Source organism: Drosophila navojoa, chromosome 5 (genome assembly GCF_054131105.1).
Source record: "Drosophila navojoa isolate 15081-1374.11 chromosome 5, UAZ_NAV_1.0, whole genome shotgun sequence".
NCBI lineage: Eukaryota > Metazoa > Arthropoda > Insecta > Diptera > Drosophilidae > Drosophila > Drosophila navojoa.
In genome coordinates, this window is record NC_142893.1 from 26751357 (window position 1) to 26775647 (window position 24291).

Here is a 24291-nt window from a genome sequence, read left to right on the forward strand (position 1 = left end):
GATCCTTGGGTAGATCTGCCATTGTGTGTTCAACGAATCGAGGCCTTGCACGAAAGCAAATTACGCATCTCTGAATTACACTGGCTACAGTTTTTCTACGTCCGATTGGCCAATATTGGGAACGAACCAACGCACAAACTTGCAGTCCATAGAGACATCAGGGACTGCGTGCTTTACAAGAAGCACAGTTCTTCGACGCTCAATTGAAGTTCTTTCTGGAAGTGCTGAGACTGGCCACTGAGATCTGGGCTTACAGAGGAAACCTGGACCGTTGAACCAATGTAATGATGCATTTAAATCCGAGGGCAATGCACCCCGAGATAATATATCCGCGGGATTCAGTGTTGTAGGTATATAGTGCCATTCCATTGCTGATGTGAGATCTTGTATCGTGGCGATGCGATTTGAAACAAATACGTTAAATCGTCCGGGCTAGTCATTGATCCAAGAAAGCGCAAAAGTAGAGTCAGACCAACAATGAAACTCGCCTACGAAAATGCCTAAGCGAGCCACTTCATTCATTAGACGCGCAAGCAACTCTGCCCCGCATAGTTCCAGCTTGGGAACCGTGAGCGTTTTTAGAGGCGCAACTCGAGACTTAGAGCAAAGACACCTGCCGATGGTATGCTGACCTCTGAATACAATATAAATGCAAGCTCCGTATGCCTCGATGCTGGCATCGCAGAATCCATGGACCTCAACCTTCGATCCTGGTATTAATGATAGCCTGGGAAATGCACTACTAAGACCATTGCCAAAGTTGCTGCAAATGTCTAGCCATGACGGGAGACTCTCGTCCCAATCAAGTTTATGCCTCCAGAGTTGTTGCAAGAAAATTGTAGCCTTCGTTATTACTGGGCCGACCAGGCCGAGGGGATCATAAAACCGAGCAATAGACGAGAGAACAGAGCGCCTGGAGGGCTTAGAGGCTGAATTCAGGGCTAGGTATGAGAAAAGAAGTTGATCAGATGCCGGATCCCATGCAAGGCCAAGTGTCTTTGTAATGTCGCTGCCATCATTGAACCTAATGAGCGATTCCTTGTCGCAGTCTGTTACGCCGCCCAGTACCTTGGGATGGCTTGAACACCACTTCCTCAATTTAAACTTCCCACACGCCAAGATTCCAGCTGTCTCTTGCATAACAAGTCTTGCTTCTTCGACTGAATTTCCTCCACTAATCAAATCATCAACATAGAAATCGCGAAGCAATATGTCGGACCCGACTGGGAATGCATTCCTTTCATCTACGGCAATCCGATGCATGGCACGCACAGACAAAAATGACGCTGGTTTTGTTCCATATGTTACCGTATCAAGCCTGAAAACTTCCAACTCATCATCTGGCGAATTCCTCCATAAAATGCATTGTAGATAGCTGTCCGCAACGATACATTTTTCAAATATCGCCGGTGAGTGCAACTGGATAAGATCGGAAGCGCAATAATATGTCGACTAATTTTGGCTGAATGACGGGACCTGACATTAGAATGTCATTTAACGAATGCCCAGTTGTTGTAGATGCAGATCCATCAAAGGCGACGCAAAGCTTGGTGGTTGTGCTATCATCCTTCAGAACGCAGTGATGAGGAAGAAAATATCTGCATAGATGGAATGAATTTAGAGGAACGCGTGACATGTGACCAAGTTCAAGATACTCTTTCAGAAATGCTGAGTATTGAGACTTTATATGCGGCAAACGACTCAATTTCTTCTCCAAATTGAGAAACCGATGTCGCGCTTGCTCATAAGAATCTCCAAGAAGCTCGCAACTAAGCTTAACAGGCAGGCGTACTGTATATTGGCCAGTAGCCAATCGATTGTAATGCCTCGCAAAATGCGCTTCGCAGCCTGAGTCTTCCTTGCTGAACTTTACAATGGGATCGCTGCAGCGCTCCACTTCCCAAAAGCGACGAACGAGACTGTCCAACTTGATATCAGCACAGGAGTCTGTAATGGGATCCGAAGACGCCTTTGAAGCTATTAGCACGGAGTTGTGGTTGCGAGCCTCGCCACCTGATACAACCCAACCAAGACGAGTCTTCTGTAACAATGGAAGTCCAGGCATGATTTGTCCCACACAGAGAAAATCATAAAACAGGCTAGCTCCGATAAGCAGATCTACTCGTTGCGGCCTATGGAAAGCTGGATCTGCCAGCACTATATTTTGCGGTATGCTCCAATTGCTCGTATTCATATTAGAACTGGGCTGCCTGCCAGTTATATTTGTAGCTACCATAGCCGTTATGCTAGTTGTATATTCAGATGCATGAGCTTGAAGAGTGAGGCAAATGCTGCTGCCATCCATGGCAACATTGGAGTCGCCTACGCCGCATACAGATGCAACCGATTCTGTTCTCTTAGTTGCAGGAGATTCGCAAATCTGGCTGTAATGAGATGTAGTTGAGAGCCTGAATCTAAAATCATGTAATTACACTGTGCTTATGCGAACTTAATCACTTATAGATTGAAGCTATAGAACACGCAGTCACTAACCATAGACATAGTTCAGAAATTAGCTGATTCTTTATTAGATTATCATTTGCAGAAGTTTTCGCATGTGTACTACTCTTACGGGCGCCAGTGTATTGCAGACCGAACGAAAGAGTGTCTGGCGAATTGGCAAAGTAACGGCTCGCAACTAATCGCTATATACACTGCTTATGTTCACGGGTGTATGTATGTATGTGATGCCTCCAATATATATACATATATGCAAATATGTAGAAAGAAACGAAAAAGATCACGTCGGGGTCACCAAATGTTGAGCTATCGAGATTTTTCGAATAGCTTTAAATTATTAAACGATTGAATTTAGTTAATGATTAGTTTATTAGCGATTATTAGAGTTTACAGAGTTTATGTGATAGACGCAAGCAAGCGACTAGGCTGTCGTGCTGTCCGCTACTATGTTTGTAATAGTCAATCTAACACTGCGTCTGCTCTAAACCAGAGTTAATTGCATACTAACTACAATGTACGCGAGCCGGCGGGTTAAGCTGAGCCGGTGCGTGGGTGAAAGAGACAACGCAAAAGGGAGAGCGTGATCTCCGTTACAAATTCTCTTAAATGATAACATATTCTGTGAACTGCCGCTCTTAATTACAATAAAGCGATGATTGCTGAGCCCAACACATAATTTTTCTTTTTCTTTTTATATGTTGTTAATAAATCTACATTAAATATTTTTTTCTAAGTTTTCTTACTAACACTTCTTTTTATAGCATCATTAGTTTCACTGACCATATTTGGCTGTGAGACATGGGCATAGCTGGCCGGACTGGCAAATAAAATACCCCCATCGGGTCGGTGTTACTTTTTTTTTTTTTTTTTTTTTTTTTTTTTTTGATTTTATTTATATTAGAGCCTAACCTTCTGATGATTCAGGAGGACTTACAATATATATTTACAAATATCACTAAACTAAACTTATCTAATATTTTTTGCAAAGCCTAAGCGTTTTAATCGCCTTAGTGGCCTCGCAGGGAGCAATCTTCTCGCTAGTCTGCTCCGGTGTCTAGCCAGTCTGTCACTATATCGGCTAGTGTGTCTCCCAATCTGTTCCTCCACTGTGAACAGTTTCAAGTCTCGATGCAGGGTAGAGCCTCGCACATACCATGGGCAGTTGGTGATTTGTCGCAATACTCGATTTTGCAAGACCTGTATGCGTCTATAGTTGGATTTTGCGCATATTCCCCAAATCTGCACACCATAGAGCCAAATCGGGGCTACGCAGTGGACATAGACCGCTCTCTTAGCTCGTAGTGACATGGTGCTGCGCCTATTAATCAGCCATCGCAGTTGCTGCATGCGTTGCCCACATCTCCTGGTCGTAGCTTTTAGGTGGGGAGCAAATGTTAGGCGCTTGTCGAGGGTGATGCCAAGGTACTTTGCCTGCGACGGTTGGTCCAGTATTTCTCCATCCAACCTATGGGCGGGGTGAGGTTGATGAGAGTTTTCAAAGTAAAGCATGGGTTGGTGGTCTTCCGTGGGTTTATCTTCAAATTCCATCGTTTACACCAGGCTGCTAATGTACTTAGGTAGTTTTCCACACCATTTGCTGCCTCAATGCGACATTTCGAGCTGTACAGCACTGCAATATCGTCTGCATATGTAGCTAGTAGAGCTTTACCAGGATCCTGCATGTGGTGTCCGCTAGGGGAGGGTAGGTCAGCTGTATATATGGAATAAAGCAGCGGCCCTAATACGCTGCCCTGTGGGACTCCAGCTCTCATCTGGCAAGGAGTCGAATAGGTACTCCGTACTCTGACCATAAATTGTCGGCCTTCCAGGTATGATCATAGGATCCCGAAGTAGGGTGCTGGAAAAAGCTCTTTGATTTTACTTAGAAGCCCTATATGCCAGACTCTGTCGAATGCTTGCTGCATATCAACGAAAACTGCGTTGCAGTACTCCATGTCGTCAAATGCCTGAAGGATGTGCCTCGTCAGTCTGTGAACCTGCTCCACAGTTCCATGTCCTTCCCTAAAGCCAAACTGATGGTCCGGTAAGATGCGACATTCCCTGATGATACTGCCAAGACGATTGGCAATAAGTCTCTCCCATACTTTGGATAGTGATGACAGCAGACTTATTGGGCGGTACGATTCGGGGTCATCCTCTGGCTTTCCTGGTTTGTGGATCATTACAATCGCTGCCATCTTCCATTGCTTAGGAAAGAATTGCACCCTCAGCATAGCGTTAAATATTAGAGCTATGAAGATGATTGCCCGAGTAGGGAGGACTTTTAGCGTTGCATTGCTCAGTCTATCATAACCAGGTGCTTTCTTCTTCGGCAAGGACTTTATAACTTCAGCAATTTCCTCAACCCTGACTGCCCTAATGGGTAAGGACATTTGTAGAGGTGTCTGCAGACTATCAGTGGTCTCTTCGATCTGGTCATCTGTGGCAAATTCATAGGGTGTGAACCTGGCTTCTAGATGCTTCGCAAAAGAATTCGCTTGCTCCTCTTCGTTCCTAGCTATATCACCGCTAGGACACCGGATTGGTACCTGTCTAAATGGTTGTCTCTTAAGTGACTTGGTACACTTCCAGAGCGAGTATCCAGCATCAATTGCATAATCAAGGGAAGCCAGCTTTTGTTCAAAGAAATTGCTTTCAATTTCTCTTAGTACATTTCGTAGTTGCCTAGCAGCCCGGTTCCATAATATTCGGTCCCATGGGTCTTGCGTTCGGATTGTGCGTCTACGAAGTCTTCTTTTTTGCGACAAAAGATCCCTGGCCTCTCTTGTTAATCGAATTCCATAGTTGGAACCTATCTGAGGTTCAGAAGGTGTTGATGCAGCAGCAGCCGTATAAATGCTTTCAGTGAAGCTATTGACAGCCATCTCAATATCTTCACCAGAGTTTAAGGTGGTGTTTAGCTGAATCGAACTCTCTAAATGTTGTCTAAAGGCGAGCAGGTGTGTGTGTCTGGTTATTAGAGGGCGATTTGCGTTAACGTTTATGCCTTCTGTCTCAATACTAATGACTAGGGCCAGATGATCCGAGTCCAGATCCCAGCTCTGAGTTATGCTTACTTGGAAATCCGGTATTCCATGATATAGGCCAAAGTCAATGCAGGAAGGCGTGTGGTGAAGCACATATGGATACCTGGTTGGCGATCCAGTAGCAAGGATCCTAGAGCCAGTAACTGAGATGGCTTCTGCTAGCTCGCGTCCCCTCGGTGAGTTGTATGTGTCCCCCCACAACCAATGACGGGCATTCCAATCGCCACCAACTAAATATCTTTGACCGCAGGCACGAAGTGTATTGATGAAATGCATTTCGTCAATCCTAACCCTTGGAGGGCTGTAAATAGCGCTGAACTCCACGTCTCCTAGGGCCGTTGCTACTTTTACTGATGACATTTGTATGTTACGGGTTTCAATTACTCTTTGAGGGAAATGATGAAGGGTTGCCTTAATCAATACTGCCACTCCGCCAACGCTGTTGTTATTTCGTGATGGTCTGAAAGCTGGGTAGCAGGCATATCCATATATTTTTATAGTGTCTCCACGCTTCATCCTGATCTCCGTCAAAAGAAGAATGTCGACGCTGTTGGTGTGTGCAAAGAGCTCAATTTCTTTAGCTTTTGATGCAATGCCGTTAGCATTCCAAATAAGAACTTTTAGTGCATTCATTTCGAAGCTGCAACGTTGTTAGGAGACTGACGATTTGGTATTGTCCCAGTCCATCCCTTAATCGTGTTGGCTAACTCAAGTACTATACTCTCAAGTTTTTCGATACGTTGGTTTACTTGCTTGTTATGTTGCTGCTGTTCTTGTTGCTGCCGCTGCAACCACGTAAGAAACTGTTGTTGTTGTTGCTGATGGAGCTGTTGCTGCCACTGTTGGAACTGTTCCTGCTGCTGTTGCAACACTGCCTGTATATCATAAGGGCTGTGTTGCAGATTATTCAATCCATGTTGCTGTGGAATTTGATGCGCTATAGGATTATGAAGACGCTGCTGGGCAGGTCCATCTTTGCAATGTGTTGCAATAGGATTTCTTTTAACTATTGCAGCATAGGAGACTGCTGTGTTGCTTCCAGTGCCTATCGTTTGATGATGTGAAGCTAGCTGTGGCTGTTGCTGAGTTGTCTGTCTGTCAGCCCTTGGCTTACGATCAGACCTCAAGGTGGGGAATTGCTGATTCGCTGTAGAAAGTGTATTTAAGTTAGCGTGTCTTGGCCTATTTGGATTATTTTCCCTTCTTGCAGGCCTCATAGATCGGCGAAGAAACCTGATACCATTCACATCCCTTATAGCTAGCCATGTGGCTGCCAGAGCAGTGTATGCATTTGGGCTGTGCATCTGGAGGACATATGCATTGCATTGTTTGATGGTTTTCTCCACATCGGGCACAGTTGGGCTGTCGGCGGCAATATTTAGCTGTATGGCCGTAATCTTGGCCTCGACGACATTGTGCGATCTCAGTTGTTTTTCGCATTCTCTCAACTCTAATTTTTTGGCGGCAAAGAGTCTTAACTTTATAGATTTCATTAATTTTTGGACATGGCTTAATATTAATTAAAAAAATATTAAGCTTCTCATCCTTATTTATGCGTGAGCTTGGGTTATGGATATGGAGAACCTCGAAGCCCAGTCTATTAAATTCGGCAATAATGTCTTTATTTAAAGTACTGTTGTGTAAATCTCTTACAACAATTCGGTGTGGCTTTTCTGACTGCATTTGGTAAGTATGGAATTCTATTCCAAGTGTATCCAGTCGGTCCACAATGGCTCTATAGGTGTCGCTGTCATTAGGGAAGACTCTGACCGTTTCCCCTTGATTAGCTTTAACAACGACGTTATCTAAACTGGCCACTTCGCTTATAAGCTCAAATAGGTCATTTAGGTCGCTAACATGAGGTGGTTTCGGAGGTCCCTTAAGTTGCTTTTCGTTGGTAGTTACCTCAGGCTGGATATTAGGTTGATGTTTGTCTGCGTCCACATACATCGTGTCAACCTCTTCCTCTTCATCGCTTGAGGTGTCCATATCAAGAGTGGCAAATCTATTATTGGAGTTTGCTTGTCCGTTTGTACTTGGGGAAGCGTGCCGAGTTCGAGTAGCATTCAGTCGCTTGGAACTAGGTATGGGTGATATGGACTTGCCATGTTTGCGTTTGGTAGAACGCCGATTTTGTGCGTTCAACAATCTTTCAGCAGCGCTAGAACTTTTTGCTATAGCGTCCTTATTAATTATCGTTTGGCATGTGCTACTTATTGTAGAAGTTGCCATTGTGTAATTGGTGTTACTGGAGGCAGTGGTAAATGATACAGTTGTTGTTGTTGTGCAGTTGCTCTGACTTCCGATGTGTGATGCTCTCTGGAGTTCTGAACTGAACTCTGATCGAATCACAGAGGGTAGCTTCCCTGCTATTAAAAGCATTTTTTCATGGTCAATCGACTTATTATTAAGCCGAGAGCCAGAGGGAATATTCTGCTCCATTGCCTTAATTTATGTGCACAGAATATCAACTTTACTAATATGAATTTATATAATTTTATTGCCCCTCTTTAGCGGCAGTGCGCGGGAAGAGGGGTTAGTGAATGTCGCTGTACTGAAATTCTTTTGGTGTTTTTATACTCATTCACGAAGTGAATTAGTATATTGGTTTTGTGCAATGTCCGTCTTGCTGTCCGTCCGTCTGTCCGTCTGTCCGTCCGTCCGTCTGTCCGTATGAACGCAGTTCATTTCGCCGCTATTGAAGCTAGAGACTTGAAATTTGGAACACATACTCGTGTATAACTCCGATTTATAAAGTGTTAAAATTTTCCCGATCCGCCCACTAGGGGCGTGGCAAATCGGAAAATGCATTTTCCGATATACCAGAAACCATGTTAGTTGAAGAGCTAGAAAGTTGAAATTTGGTATGTAGATCCGCGTTGACCCCCCAAGTCCAAAAAGCTATAGTGGATATATCTACGCCCATTGAGGGCGTGGCAAATCAGATAAAACTGTATCTCATAAAGTTCTAAAGCTAGAACGTTGAAATTTCGCACGTGAGCTAATGCTATAATTCTATAATGACTAATTAAAAAATTATATGTCTACGCCTACTGGGGGCGTGGCAAATCGGACCTGAAGATATAGTGATTTTTCAAATTTGGCTATATTTTAGGCACTATTGAAGCCAGAGACTTGAAATTTGGTATATATACGCGAGTTGACCTCCCAAGTCCAACAAGCTATAGTGGATATATGTCCGCCCAAAGGGGGCGTGGCAAACCGCAAAACTTTATATCTCCTACAGTTTAAGAGCTAGAAGCTTCAAATTCGGATAGTTGAGTTACTGGTAACCTCCTCTATCAATGCCCCAAAAATAATTGTCACGCCTCTTTGGGGGCGTGGCATATCAAAAAATACCCTGTAATTTTCACATTTTTTGAGCGTAAGCATTCAAATTTTGCATTTACGTTACCGTTAGCTCTTTCTAAAAACTGGCCTAAAATGAGGTGTCTACGGCCACTAGGGGCGTGGCAATCGGCATTTGTAGTATCAAATTGCGACATTTATATGCTTGAGCTATCTATGTATGTACATGTATGTACAAATAGGCTTAATAGGCGTTGATAACACGGAAGGAAAAATTTTTATAAAATTTAAAAATAAAATTTAAATATTTAAAAAATATAAAAGAAGCTAAAATAACAAAATTTGCAATTTATAAAAAAGAGTTTTCCGCGGGATTTGAACTCGCACCCAAGCCATGTTTGTCAAAATAACAAAAACAAATTTAGCCGGCGCCTTTGCCGACAGCGCTACCGCCTACTGTTAACAATCATATTTAAAATGAAATCCAAAAATGAGATTCTTGTTATCACGCATTATAGAAAAGAAGAGCCAGAGTAGAGGATGATAAATTTGCATTACATACATACACACATACAAATGAGCGCGTGCATAAGAAAGGCTGGAATGCTTGATGCTACATATGCGTGAAGACTTATGTACATACATATACATGCATATATGCGTACATACATATATGAGGGCTTTTTAAGAAGAAACAAATAAAAACTTATAAAATTGTTCAATTAGAAAAAAAAATAAAATATCTATTTTATAAAAAACGAAATATGTATGAAAAAAAACACAACCTTAATGGGGACTTGACCGCTGTAACATAACTTGCGACGCCTTTAGCGCCCACGCTATCGCTTTGCTTTACAGACTGGTAGCTAAAATACAATAAGCTAATAACAGAGCGTCATCTGACAAAACTACAACAACAGCTAGAAAATCCAGAAATCATCGCAATTCTTAGAATGCTAAACAGCGCGCTTTTGTAATGTAAGCAAACGCTAAAGAATCTGCAATAGGTGTGACCGAAAGCTATCAACGAAAATTACCATACATTTGTACTCAAAAAGTGCACGATCAATTTAATAATTATCGATTACTCGATAAAAATTACCAAAAGCTACAATATAATCAAAAAGCATAATTGTTTTGTACTAATTTTTTTTTAAAGCCAAATTAAATTAAATTTACAAAGGGACTGTGAATGAGTATTCCGCAGTCGGTAGCGCCCGACTGCAACGTTCTTACTTGTTTTTTTTTTTAATTTAAATTGACTCTCGTTTTTGTCAATAGCTTTAAGAAATAAAATAAAATAAAATAGTCTTTTAACTACTGTCTTATATGCCCTGCCCCAAGGGTCATATTCGGCTGAGTCGCACAACTCTAGAAAGCATTCTATTTTGCTTGCCCGAATGGCCTTCTTCAACTGTCTTCTAGCTGCCTGGTAAGCTAATTGTTTTTCGAAAAACGTAGACCTACCGCGAGCCCGTTGATAGCTTGTTCTCGCCTGGATGCATTTGCGTCGAATGTCACCTATTTGTGCATTCCACCAATAGGCTCTTGTTGTCGCGTGAACTGCTTGCGGCGTCACATGCTGCTATTGCAGGCACCCTGTATTTGGGCTACCATTTGCATTACCATTTGTACCCAGAGACTGAATGGCCTCTGAAAAAGCCTCGGGATCAAAAGTATCCAGCCGATACGATTCCCTCCACAAGGTTGACGCCCTGGCAGGTGGCTCACCTATTGTGAACAGAAGTGCCGTATGATCTCTGCCCGTATAGCTATCGCAGTGGCTCCGTTGCTTCCCGAACAAGGGATGAAGTGACAAAAGTAATGTCAATTACAGATCCGTATCCAGCCCAACTGAAGGTGAACTCATGGCCAGTGTTGAGCAGTGCAACATCTAGTGTCGAAAATCTCCAGTGGAATACGACCTCTGGTCTTTGTTGTGAGGCTACCCCATTCTAACGTCAGGAGTTAAAATCTTCAGCTATAATGGCCTTCCGACCCCTAGCATCCTCGGCAAGCTCGTCGAGCACCGTCGTGAAGATAGCAACTGTAAAGCCATAAGTTACCATATCGGCCGCGTACGAACCCATTGAATGCCATAACATTCGAAAGCACGTTCGTTGAGTTGCCGCATACCCACAACGCAGCTTTGCCATTACCGTCTATTGACCATGTCCTAGGGCAGCTGGTTATACAGTGGTGTGGCTCACTGAGAAAAGCTACATCTATACTTTTTTCCCTAACGGTCTGCTCAAGAAGGTCTTGGGCAGCAATACAATGATTTAAGTTAAGCTGCAAGAACCTTAACATTTCATTTTTACGAGCAGCTTCACGGTATGACCGTAATCGAGGCACTTGAAACAGCGTTAAGGCTGTTCCACGGCTCGGATACGGCATACTACCCATCCTATTCTAATTTTGGACAGCTCGAGCAGAGTTTTAGCTTTCCCAATTGATGTATGTGTGTGTTTGCGTGTGTTTGTTTGTATGCGTGAGTGTGTGTGTGTGCTTGTTTGTATGCGTGTGTGTGCGTGTGTTTGTTTGTAACACGTGTGTTTGGTAATTATGATTGAAATATCAGTGGCTTGTAGGGTTCAGGGGATCTCGTAGTCGAGCAGTCTTGACGAGAGCTTTCTTGCTTGTTAATTACAGGTTTTATTATGATATCTTCGTCGTTAGTTTCTTAATAAATTTGGTATTTTTATACACTGAGCCCATTGAACATGGGAAATCAGGGTATAATGGTTTTGTTAAAATGTATGTAACAGGCAGAAGGAATCATCGCAGACCCCATAAAGTATATACATTCAGGACGACGAGCTGAGTCGATATAGCCATGTCCGTCTGTCCGTCCGTCCGTCCGTTTGTATAAGTGCGTCGATCTCAGAAGATACAAAGAAATTTAGTGTGCATACTCGTGTATACCATACGCAGTACGACTTTGCTTTATTTTTTCGATAACTCATTCGATAACTTTTATATCGAGAATAATCGAAAAGTTTATTTAGTTTTATCAGCTCCATTTCAACAATATTAGACCTGAAAGCTTCAGATTTACTGTTTATATATTATATGATGAATGCAAACATTTTGTAATTTACATATTTTCGATGCCACGCCCCCATTGGCCCCAAATTTAAAAAACACATTACAAATACTAGAAACTTGTGCTTTGGAATGTACATACATTATGTAGAACATTATTATTACGTTCTGAAAGTTTCATTAGGATCGTACGTCTAGAAATTAAATTATTCAACAAATAATTAATATAATAATATCACCGACACAACAGCGCAGCCCAAGTAGTCGCTGCATACTGCGCAGTTAGCAGAGCGCGTTTTTATACGTGCGTGCGGATGCATGTGTATTAGAGGGCCTCAAATTTACTCGACTCTTTTTCGTTCAATAAAATATTGTGGCTCTGAGTCATATACGAGCGCACTCACTTACTCATACAATTTCTGATTGGCCTCGGTGCCACTCAATTCAATATGGGCACACAATTATGTAAGTTAAGCTGAAGAAACCTTAATATTTAATTTTACGTGCACTTGAAGCTGCCTGCTGAGTGATCCGTCTGCTTTTCACCTTTCCGGGCGCAGAGGCTACTTTTCGGTGATTTGGTGCATGTTCTTACACTGTGACCCATCTCTCCACACCTGAAACAGGCGCCCTTTCAAGTCACAGAGACAGATTCAGTTGGCTGCATATGACCGTAATAGAGGCACTTGAAACAGCGTTAGGCTGTTCTACGGCTCGTGTACCCAACTATTGATGACTGATTAGATGTCAACGACTGCGGCAACGCCCTCTGTTGTTGCTGCGGCGTTTCGCTGTAAGGAGGAACGGCTCGCGAAAGCTTGCTGCTCGTCCTCCATCATGACATCCATTTTTGCTCCGACTACCACAGCGCGAAGCCGAGGTTCGTTTGGCATTGGTAGCAATGAGCCGACTTTGTGGTAAACTTGGCCTTTTATTTTGAATGTGAAATTAAATTATTGACCATTTGCAGCAGAATTTGTAACTATTTCCGTTGCTGCAAATGATGTGATTTGAAAACATGAGTTGACTTTTCGAATTGACTGCAAGAACAGTGAAGAATCTGGATTAGTACCAATAAGGACGCCGGTAGTGGCTCCGGCGTGGTTTCAATTAAGCATGATGAGCAGCCGATCGGCTCATTTTTAAATTTAAGGGCCTGGCAGTGTGGGCATTTCTTGTCCATCGTACCAATGACCACTTTTGAATGAGTGTAATATTAAACATCAGGCCCATACTGAAATGCTATACGAAGAAATGAATATGATGTATATTCTTGAAGTACTTGTTAAAGTTTGCGGTCAGTTCTCTATGTCTATTGACAACGAATCTACTTTAGCATGTTCTGTATTATCAAGTGAACACTGTACTCAGTGAAACACATATTATTAATATATTGTATCACCTTGTTACAATATTTATGCACATAACATTCGAGTGCAAAGGCCTTTAAGTACATTGCTGACTAGGCAGATCTTGCAGCGCAAAGACTCTGTCGCAATAAGTAATATGATACATCCTCGCTCACCCGCTGCGGCGGCATACATATAAACATATTTTTATATAAACATTATATACATACATATACAGTTTTATATGCATATACATTTATACATTAATACACATAAATATTTTTAAACTTATAAACATATATACATAAGCGGACCGCTGCTCTGCCGGCGTCACTGGCAGCGCAGCTAACCGATTTTAGAATTAAGAATTCATTCAATAAAAGAACTCGAAACTAAATGGTTGAGTTATCTTTTCGACCCTCTAATATTACACTACGCGCTTTTCTTCGATCTAATTGTCTTTGCTGGTTTCGCTCATCTCGTGCCTTTTGCAATTGTGAAGCATGTAACTGCGCCATTCTCACGGACACCTGTTTCCTTTCCTTCCTCTGATCTATGTGCTCTGCTATTTTGCATTCCTCTAGATTTGAATGTTCGACGACTCAAAGTAGCCCCTAGCGTATTCGTGGCATTGTTGTCTGTCGATCACACATAAATAAATCAATTCGAACAAGTAAGAAAGCGACTAGAGCTTTCTACACTGCTCGACTACGAGATCCCCTGAACCCTACAAACAACTGATATTTTAATAATAATTAGCACACACACTCACACGCACACACATACACATACAAATACAGACTGAGCGCAATCAGAGTCAGCTGCGCTTTCAGGACTATCTCCGATGACGCGGCGCTCGTCATAGCCGGCATGGTGCCACTGGAGTACCTGGTCGCCGAAGCCGTGGAGCGGAATTCGCACGCGCATGTGCGACTCAACGCTATCAGGGCGAACAGCATAGCACGATGGCAAAGAAAGTGAAATAGCTCAGCTAAAGGGCGCACAAGCTCATCCCGGAGCTTGAACCATGGGTCAACCGCAACCTTACGCAGATCCTCTCGGGACATGCTTTCGGAGCTATTTGAAGCGCTTTGGCCACGAAGAATCTGACGAGTGGCCCTGGTGCGAGCGAGGGCATGTGGAAGACGCCAACCACATTCTTTTCGAATGTGGACGGTTCCTGGAGGAGAGGCGTCGTCTGGAAGAGGCAGTGGGCCGCTCCATCAGAGCGGACAACATTGTCAACGCCATGCTGGAATCGGAGGAAGCTTGGGAACTTGGGAACACCTTCGCGGCCACAGTGATGATGGAGCTCCGCAGAGTCGAGCGAATGAGAAGTCGAGCTGTCCCAGGCTAAGGTAGCGCACTGTGCTTGCGAAGCAATGTTTTACGGGCGTCCCGCAAGCATCGCGCACTATCCTAGCCACCACGCAACTTGCATCTTGTATTAAAATTGTCAATAAACGAATATAAAACAAGTAAGAAGGCTCTAGTCGAGACTGCTCGACTAGGAGATACCCTGAACCCTCCAAGCTGATATTCTTATCATTCTGCACTTCTTTTATGCACGTACACATACATACACATGCATCCACCCTACGCAGTAAGCAGCGACTGCGCTTGGGCTGCGCTGCAGTGTGGGAATTGGGCGTGGCCATTCGGAAATGGTCAGTATTCAATAAAAATGACCTCAAAACAGCCCTGTTGGAGGATTGGCCAAAAATCTCTAGCAGAATCACCCGAAAATGAGTAAACTAGATGGAATCAAGAGGTGATTAAATAAAAATGAGTTAAAGAATTTTTGGGCAATAAAGTCATTGAAAGTGAAGTGCACGAAATAAGCTGTGGCATGGAAAAGGGCTGTTTTTTTAGTTTTCTTTAGTTTTTAATCTTATTAATTATTATAGAAAAATAATTAAAATCGTTAATACATAATGAATAACCAATAAATAATAAATAATATCTTTACTGGTTTAGCGGGAATACGGTTTCAAAGTTTTACTATGTTGCTGCACAAAATAAGGTGTGAGCCACTGTATGTTGTAGCGAGTTTCGGCGGCGGACAAGTTCCAAACGTTACTGACCTCTTTGTCTCAACCATTTCTTGTGCTTGCCACCGAACCACACTCAGCGACAGCTCTACAAACGTTGTCGCCCAGCTAAAACGGGACATTTCCATGCTAAAAATCATATTCCAATCACAACACACCAAACGGCTGATGCAATATTCTTATTAAATTACAACAGTCGCGAAATAGCAAACAACTCCTATTTCACATACTGACCACCAAATACTCTCAATAATTTCACTATGCAAGTTGCGCTCATGTGTGACCAAAACAACCACCATACTCTGTCATAGAGCATTCTTTGTTCAAGGGCATCGAACACACAGGCTCGACTCACACACGCACAAGTTCGAAGGCACGCATAAAGGAAAATAGAAGCACAATTACAGTGCGCGTCAACATATTAGTACTACTTGCTCTTCGACATATATTTAAAATTTGGGGACTCTAGCTTAAAAGATGTAGGAGTTATTATTTATTAACTGATTTTCGATAAGGTTTTTTATCGATAACAAAATAACGGGATGAGTTATCGATTTTTAGTGACAAAATCGATATGCGCGAGCTATGTACGGATATTTTAAAACAATTTTGAAGTCTCTAGTCTTTAGTCGAGGCTGCTCAACTACGAGATCCCCTGAACCATACAAGCAACTGATATTTCAATAATAATTAGCACACACACACGCACACACGCATGCAAACAAGTGCACGCACACACTCAAACAGTTCGAGTTGCGTTTTCGTGGAGTGCGGTCGATGCTATTGTGATCCATCGTTGACTATAGCTTGTTCCGAGTTTTTCCCTGCGAAAGTGGAAATATTTGAAGAAAACGTGTATGCTGTGGGCGCACGTGTCCAGCGACCTCCAAAGCTACCAAAGACTTACTGCGCGGCGGTTCGTGGAATACCCCGGTGGTAGAATCCAGTGGTGCAAGAGCGTCATTGTTTTGGCGTCAGGGCTTTTCTCTTTCCTTTTCTTTCTGCGCGAAAAGTTTTGTCACTAGGCGTCGCACTTGCGCAATTACTAAAAATCAGGTTCATTCACTCTAACAGCTGTTAGTAGTGCTGGAAATTGCAGCGGACAATCAGCTGCTCACTAACTTTGGTGAGTTGCTAAGTCTTAGCAAAGACAGCAACTTAACATCTGGAGTGAAGACGCAGTTACTAAAAAGTGCTGCGTACTTTCGGGCTCTCTCTGTAGTTAAGCTTAGTTTAAGATACTGAGGTCTGTAAACTCAAATTATATTAGTAGCCATTGCCCACTACAGGCTTCACGTCGTTGTAGTCGGAGCAAAAAATGGATGCCAGGATGGAGGACGAGCTGCAAGCTTTCGCGTGCTGTTCCTCGTTGCAGCGATCACCGCAGCAACAACAGAGGGTGCTGCCGCAGTCGTCGACCTTTAATCTGTCCCCAGTGGCTGAGTGCCAGGCACCCAACTCACTAAAAGAAGCCCTTTTGTTGCAACTGAGCAGAAAGCCGGAACATAGTGCTGAGGCCCTCCACGAAGCTGTAGGCAAGGCCCTGGGTGACCGAGCGGTAGTTAAAACACTTACCGAATCGGCTCAAATTTAGATTCGTGACCTAGATGAGTTAGCGAGCAAAGAGGAGATCTTGGAATCAATTAGGACAGACCTTCTTGAGCAGACCGTTAGGGAAAAATGTATAGATGTAGCTTTTCTCAGTGAGCCACACCACTGTATAACCAGCTGCCCTAGGACATGGTCAATAGACGGTAATGGCAAAGCTGCGTTGTGGGTATGCGGCAACTCAACGAACGTACTTTCGAATGTTATGGCATTCAATGGGTTCGTACGCGGCCGATATGGTATGGCTTTACAGTTGCTATCTGGCCCCCAGCATGCAGCTCAGTGAATTCACGACTGTGCTCGACGAGCTTGCCGAGGATGCTAGGGGTCCGAAGGCCATTATAGCTGGAGATTTTAACTCCTGGGCGTTAGAATGGGGTAGCCTCACAACAAATGCCAGAGGCCGTGGAGATCTTCGCGACACTAGATGTTGCACATTACTTTTGTCACTTCATCCCTCTTTCGGGGAGCAACGTGGAGCCACTGCGATAGCTATACGGGCAGCGATCATACGGCACTTCTATTCACAATAGGTGAGGCACCTGCCAGGGCGTCACCCTTGTGGAGGGAGTCGTATCGGCTAGATACTTTTGATCCTGTCTTTTCTGAGGCCATTCAGTCTTTGGGCACAATTGGTAATGCTGAGGCCAGAGCATGCCAAATGGTAGCCCAAATACAGAGTGCCTGCAATAGCAGAATGTTACGCCGCAAGCAGTTCAAGCGACAACAAGAGCCTACGTATTGGTGGAATGCACAAATCGGTGACATCCGACGCAAATGCATCCAGGCGTGAAAAAGCTATCAACGGGCTCGCGGTAGGTCTACGTTTTTCGAAAAACAATTAGCTTACCAGGCAGCTAGAAGTTAATCTTGGCGTCTTGTTAGACACAAGATTAACTTTCCGCAAGCACTTAGAATATGCGCATAAAAAGGCAGCTGATTTTTGTAGAGCTCTATCAAGAATTATGCTTAACACGTGGGGACCTAAACAGCAACGACGTCTCCTTCTAATGAGCGTCATTAGGTCCGTCATCCTCTATGCTGCGCTCATTTGAGCAAGAGCGACGGCAACGCCGAGCTACAGCCGGGGCATTTGCGCGATCTACAGACTGAGCGCAATCAGAGTCAGCTGCGCTTTCAGGACTATCTCCGATGATGCGGCGCTTGTCATAGCCGGCATGGTGCCACTGGAGTACCTGGTCGCCGAAGCCGTGGAGCGGAATTCGCACGCGCATGTGCGACACAACGCTACCAGGGCGAACAGCATTGCACGATGGCAAAGGAAGTGAAGTAGCTCAGCTAAAAAGCGGTGAACGCACAAGCTCATCCCGGAGCTCGAACCATGGCTTAACCGCAAGCACGGCGAGGCTAACTTCTATCTTTCGCAGATCCTCTCGGGCCATGGATGCTTTCGGAGCTATTTGAAGCATTTTGGTCACGAGGAAACTGACGAGTGCCCCTGGTGCGGGCGAGGGAATGTGGAAGACGTCAACCACATTCTTTTCGTATGTGGACGGTTCCTGGAGGAGAGGCGTCGTCTAGAAGAGGCACTGAGCCGCTCCATCAGAGCGGACAACATAGTCAACGCCATGCTGGAATCGGAGGAAGCTTGGGAACTAACAAGCACTTTCGCGGCCACAGTGATGATGGAGCTGCGCAGGGTTGAGCGAATAAGAAGACGAGCTCTACCTGGCTAGTAGCAGGTAGCGCATAGTGCTTGCGAAGCAATGCTTTACGTAATCAACAGATTTTGGATACCACGCCCCCTTCGCCCCCAATTTCTAAAAAACGTATTTCAAGTACTAGAAACGTGTGCTTTGGAATATATTCACATTTTGACCATATAATTGCGCCCTGAAAATTTCATGAAGATCGTATGTTTACAAAAGAAGTTCACCAAGTAAATTCTCATACTATTGCCCTCACTGCAGCGCAGCTCAAGCGCAGTCGCTGCTTACTGCGCAGTTAGCAGAGCGCGGTCGCGTGAGAGTTGATGCATATGTAGGTATGTGTGCAAAAAAGAAGTGCAGAATGATAAGAATATCAGCTATCGACTAGAGTCTTCTTACTCGTTTTAAATTTGGGGCGAAGGGGGTATACAAAATCTGTATATTACAAAATGTTTGTATTTATCATATGTATATACACAGTAAATCTGAAGTTTCCAGGTCTAAAAGTGTGCAAATGAGGCTTAAAAAACCATACGAATTTTTCGTTCGACGTTCTCAAAAAGCTGAATATTAAATGATATATTTGCTTATATTTTCAGCTGGAATATCCGAAAAAGTTATATCTTACGTTGGAGCCAATTTAATTTGTTTGCCCTCGTGCTTAGAACAACAAATAAGTTTTGTGGGGTAAGTAAAAATTATTAGCAAATCAAAAAAAACAACAAGCAAGAAGACTCCAGTTGAGACTGCTCGACTAGAAGACACCCTGAACCCTCCAATCTGATATTCTAATCATTCTATACTTCTTTTATGCACAAATACATACATACGTATGCATCCGCACGCAAATAAAAAACCGCGCTCTACTAACTGCGCAGTAAGCATCGACGCGCTTGGGCTGCGTTATGTGGGCAATATTATGAGAATTTATTTTTTAAATAATTTAATTTCCAGACGTACGATATTAATGAAACTTTCAGAACGTAATCATAATGTTTAAATGTAGTATGCTGTAGTATGTTGTATGATATATAAGGCTCACAGCATTGTAGTGTATACAATATATGATCTTACATATGCCCGATGATTATCATGCTCACAACATAGTAACACTTTGTTGCTTTATTTATATTATAACAGCTATACATAAGTGCCGTAATATGATTTGTCACTTATGTATAGACCGCCCTGCAGCGTGGGATCTGCAACGTAAGCATCGTTATGCCCCAGCTTAAACGCTAAAATGTATATGCCTTCTGCATATGCATACAAACATATATACACACACAAACAGCATGCTATATAATCCCATTCTGCCGCTGCTTTAAGCGACAGAATTCTTTATGTAAACTTTATGTATTTAGGCTAAGCCTTTATTTGAATAAAACATAGAGAGCATTCGCTCGACAACGATAAAACCAAGCGGTTATTTTATTATATTAGATTATGTACGTTCCAAAGCACAAGTTTCTAGTATTTGAAATGTGTTTTTTAAGAATTGTGAGCTAAGGGGGCGTGGAGCAGTCTCGACTAGAGTCTTCTTACTCGTTTTAAATTTGGGGCGAAGGGGGTATACAAAATCTGTGGATTACAAAATGTTTATATTCATCATATGTATATACACAGTAAATCTGAAGCTTCTAGGTCTAATAATGTTTCAATAAGGCTGAAAAACAAAATCGATTTTTCGATTATTCTCGATAAAAAAGTAATCAGATGATTTATCGAAAAAATAAGATAAACTCGTACTTCGTATGGTATACACGAGTTGCATGCCAAATTTCAGCTCTCTAGCTTTTGTATCTTCTGATATCGACGCACTCATACCGACGGGGGGATGAGCAGACGGACAGGGCTATATTGACTCAGCTCGTCATCTTGATCAAGAATATACATATATACTTTATTGGGTCTGCCACGCCTCCTTCTGCGTGTTACATACTTTTTCACAAAAACCATTAGATCCCAGAGATCCCATTTTCAATCGGTTCAGGGTATAAAACTTTATGTATATCCATAAAATACTATAATTATAAATATATAATTTGAATTATTTTATACACATTTCTAACCGAAAAAAATTCTCTTAAAACACTATAATTTTATTAAATGCATTGCGATACAATACACATGACATGTCACATTATAATCAAGCTTTTCTTATTATATCCAAAAAATAGTGATTAAGTCATAAAAGCCCATTTGACAGTCACCATACGATTCAAACCATACATAATTTACAAACTAATAAATCCAGAGACAATTATCCCGTGGCAAGCACAAGCCAATGTTCACGCATTCTGAACACACACAATATTCCACAGGCAGCAAGAGCTTCGCACACAGGCACATATATATTTAAATACGTATACGCTCATGCATGTCGCCAGGTACGGACGATTAACGAAATGATAAAAACGATAAAATACACATTTACAGTCGTGTGTGTTTGTAATCATAAAAACGCTAACATTTTGCATAAGCGTGGCAAACGCATTTAAGATTTCGCAGCAAATAACGAGCCGAGCGATTACGAATAATATAATTTAACTCACCCCACATGTACACACATATGTATATATAATTCAATTATAAAATTCAGGAGAGTCTTAAATTAAAAAATAGGGAAGATATGTAGTCAAAGTTATATTAACACTTCGTCTACATTGACTATAAAATTAAAACTCAACAGCATTCTCGTTCAGTGAAAAAGATTTAGAAAGACAGTCTTGCTTGGAACGTGGATAAAGCAAGAAAAAACAAGTAAGAAAACTCTAGTCGAGAGCGCTCGACTAGTTACTACCCTGAACCAAACTAATAGAAAAGCACATTTAGTATGGTTCAAATTTCAATTTCGATGTATTTAAAAATATAAATGATATAGAAAACTCATTTAATTAAATATATAAAAATTTTGAAACAATTAAAAAAAAGAATTACGACATGCTCTGGGTTTGAACCCGAGACCTCGTGATCAAGCGCCGCGCTTTCTACCTTGACGCCACCCTCCTCAATGTCAAAACTAAGTAGATTCACTGCTACAGCGCCATCTACCAAAGCTAAGTCAAACTAACTGCTGATGTGACTTTAAGAATGTGCAAGAACAACCAAACTAATAAAAACGTACCTAAAGTATGGTAAAAATTTCAATTTTTGAAAAAATATAAGAGAAATTTAATCAAATATATAAAAAATTTGAAGCAGAATTTGAACCTGAGACCTCGCGATCGAGCGCCGCGCCCTCTACCATGACGCCACTCCGCTGTTCTTATCTGCAAAGTCAAAACTGCAATAGATTCACTGATGATTAAAAAAAACATGTCAAATCATTCACAATTAGCTATACTAGAATCTGACCTTCACTGGGGATTCTGGTGAATTTGGAACCGGTTCCAAAATATAACAAAAACCGAAATTGTATAAAATGCATTGGAATATACTTTTAAAATTTGGAGTCTATAGCTCTAAAAATGTAGGAGATATAAATTTATAACCTATTGCGCTTGGGTTGCGCTGCAGTGTTGGCAATATTATGAGAACTTATTTGTTGAATAATTTAATTTCTAGACGTACGATCGTAATGAAACTTTCAGAACGTAATCATAATGTTTAAATGTATGTGTATACCGAAGCAAAAGTCTCTAGTATTTGATATACGACTTTTACAAAGATAAGGGTGGGGGGGTGGATTTAGGGGTGGGGGGTAAATTTTTTATCGATAAAAAAATAACGGAATGAGTTATCGTTTTTTAGTGATAAATCGATATGCGCGTGATATATACATATATACAACATACGGACAGACGGACGGACGGACGGACGGACGGACAGACAGACGGGCAGGGCTAAATCGACTCAGCTCGTCGCCCTGATCAAGAATATATATACCTTGTGGGGTCTGCCACGCCTCCTTCTGCCTGTTACATACATTTTAACAAAACCATTATACCCTGATTTCCCATTTTCAATGGATTCAGGGTAGGGACACGATATCGAATGCAAAGTATCGATCATGTACTCATAAGAAGCATCAAAAGAAAAGCATCGTACTTATAAAAATATCAAATCAAAAGCATCGATGTTGCAAGGTATCGGATGAAATGTTTATTAAATCTAGGATATCTTTCATGTTTTTTTTTAATAAAAAGTTACAAGTAAATTTTCAATATTACATAGTACAATGAAGTTATGTTAAGTTATATGTTCCATTCCTCCTCTGCACAATCGCCTAAAAAAAGAAGTTTGTCAAGCCTTTTGGGTGACAATCGGCTGCGAGTTTTGGTTATGGTACTTCCAGCTTTGGAGAAAAGGCGCTCAGAGGGCACGGACGTCGCGGGAATTCCCAAATATTTTTGAGCTAAGTTGTATAGTTTGGGATAAACTATTTTCATATCAGCCCATTGTTTTAAAGGGTCGATGGGTAGATAGGTAGCGACCTACTTCGTCATCGTTCATTGTAGATCTTGTTTATTTGGTCTGCTTCCCTGCATGCGTCCACTTCTTATAATCACTCCAAAGATTGTTTGCTGAATCTATGGAAGTATCACTCTCATTCTCACTGGAGCGAGAATTAGGACTGGATAATATAAATTTTCTTAGTAAATTAATTGCTTTCGTACAAGCTACTTTATCTTTAAAAGGGATATTTTTGAATCTTGGATCCAGTAAACAAGCTATCGCAATTAGGTGGTTTTTTTCGATGGATCCGAATCAGCGTTCCAATTGTTTAATTATTTCTTTCTTTACGGCATATATGACTGCCATACCACCGTCGTCCGCACCTACATCTACATGTACATTACTAATCTGGTTCTTCAGGGTATTCACCATCGGTATTATTTTACTTATTGTCACGTATTGTTCGCCAGACAGCTCTTTGGCAACATTCTCTAGTGGTCTCAAAATACTTATCAATGTTTTAATTTTTTGAATTTCATCAGTTGAGAGTGTGGGCGGTGCTTTAACATTCAACAATAAAACTTGATAAATCATAGGCGCTAGCTCAATAAATATCTGGAGCATATAATAAATAGAATTCCACCGAGTCTTTACATCCAAAATCAGTTTAAGAGGTTGAGAGCAAGCTTGCCTTTCTCATAACGCATCGCTGGCAATTACACTGCTCTTGAAGAATTTTACAATGTCTCTGACTTTGCTTATTAATACATTGAAATCATTAACTGATAAAGCGGATGTAGCAATAAGATTGATTGTATGTGCAAAGCAAGACAAGTGTTTGATTTCCCCAACAAAAATTTGTATAGCTGCTGTCATGTTGGGTCCGTTGTCTGTCACTACCGCAGTTATTTTTTCGGTATTTATGTGCATGTTTGCACAAATTTCGATTAACTTTGCAGCTATATTTTCTCCCGTATGCCTTTCATCTAGAGCAACGGTGGCTATGCAACGCGAGATAAGACCATCCATAATGAGCAGTAACTCCTAAATAGCTTGTAAGGGTCAGCATTTCGGTCCAAACATCACATGTTAGAGCCACCTGTGCTGTATTTTCAAATGTGCATTGCATTTTACAATGCATTACAGTGTAAAAATTATCCATTTGAGTTTTTAGCGTATCAACGGTTGGAATTTTAAATGATGGGAAGGCTCTCTTCATCAATTTCTGAAATCCACGCCCTTTAACAATATCAAATGGTCTTTTGTCGGCACAAATTTAGTAAAGCAAGCACTTGCAGAGTATTGCATGATCTTTTTCGCCATCAGAATACGAAAATTTGCGTTTCATTGATTG

General features: G+C 41.9%; 2 long non-coding RNA genes and 1 pseudogene across 2 annotated transcripts in view; 1 reads left to right on the top strand and 2 right to left on the bottom strand.

Annotated features, from left to right (window-relative positions):
• Positions 1-24291, top strand: part of LOC149091279 (uncharacterized) — a 139884-nt gene that overhangs the window by 18729 nt on the left and 96864 nt on the right. Inside the window, exon 2 of the long non-coding RNA XR_016196948.1 lies at positions 19139-19226. This is a non-coding gene — a long non-coding RNA (uncharacterized LOC149091279). The remainder of the gene's footprint in view (positions 1-19138; positions 19227-24291) is intronic.
• The window catches only part of LOC149091281 (uncharacterized), a 115328-nt gene continuing 91074 nt past the window's right edge, over positions 38-24291 (bottom strand). The window contains exon 2 of the long non-coding RNA XR_016196944.1: positions 38-2013. This is a non-coding gene — a long non-coding RNA (uncharacterized LOC149091281). The remainder of the gene's footprint in view (positions 2014-24291) is intronic.
• LOC149091282 (E3 SUMO-protein ligase ZBED1-like) lies at positions 22522-24210 on the bottom strand (annotated as a pseudogene).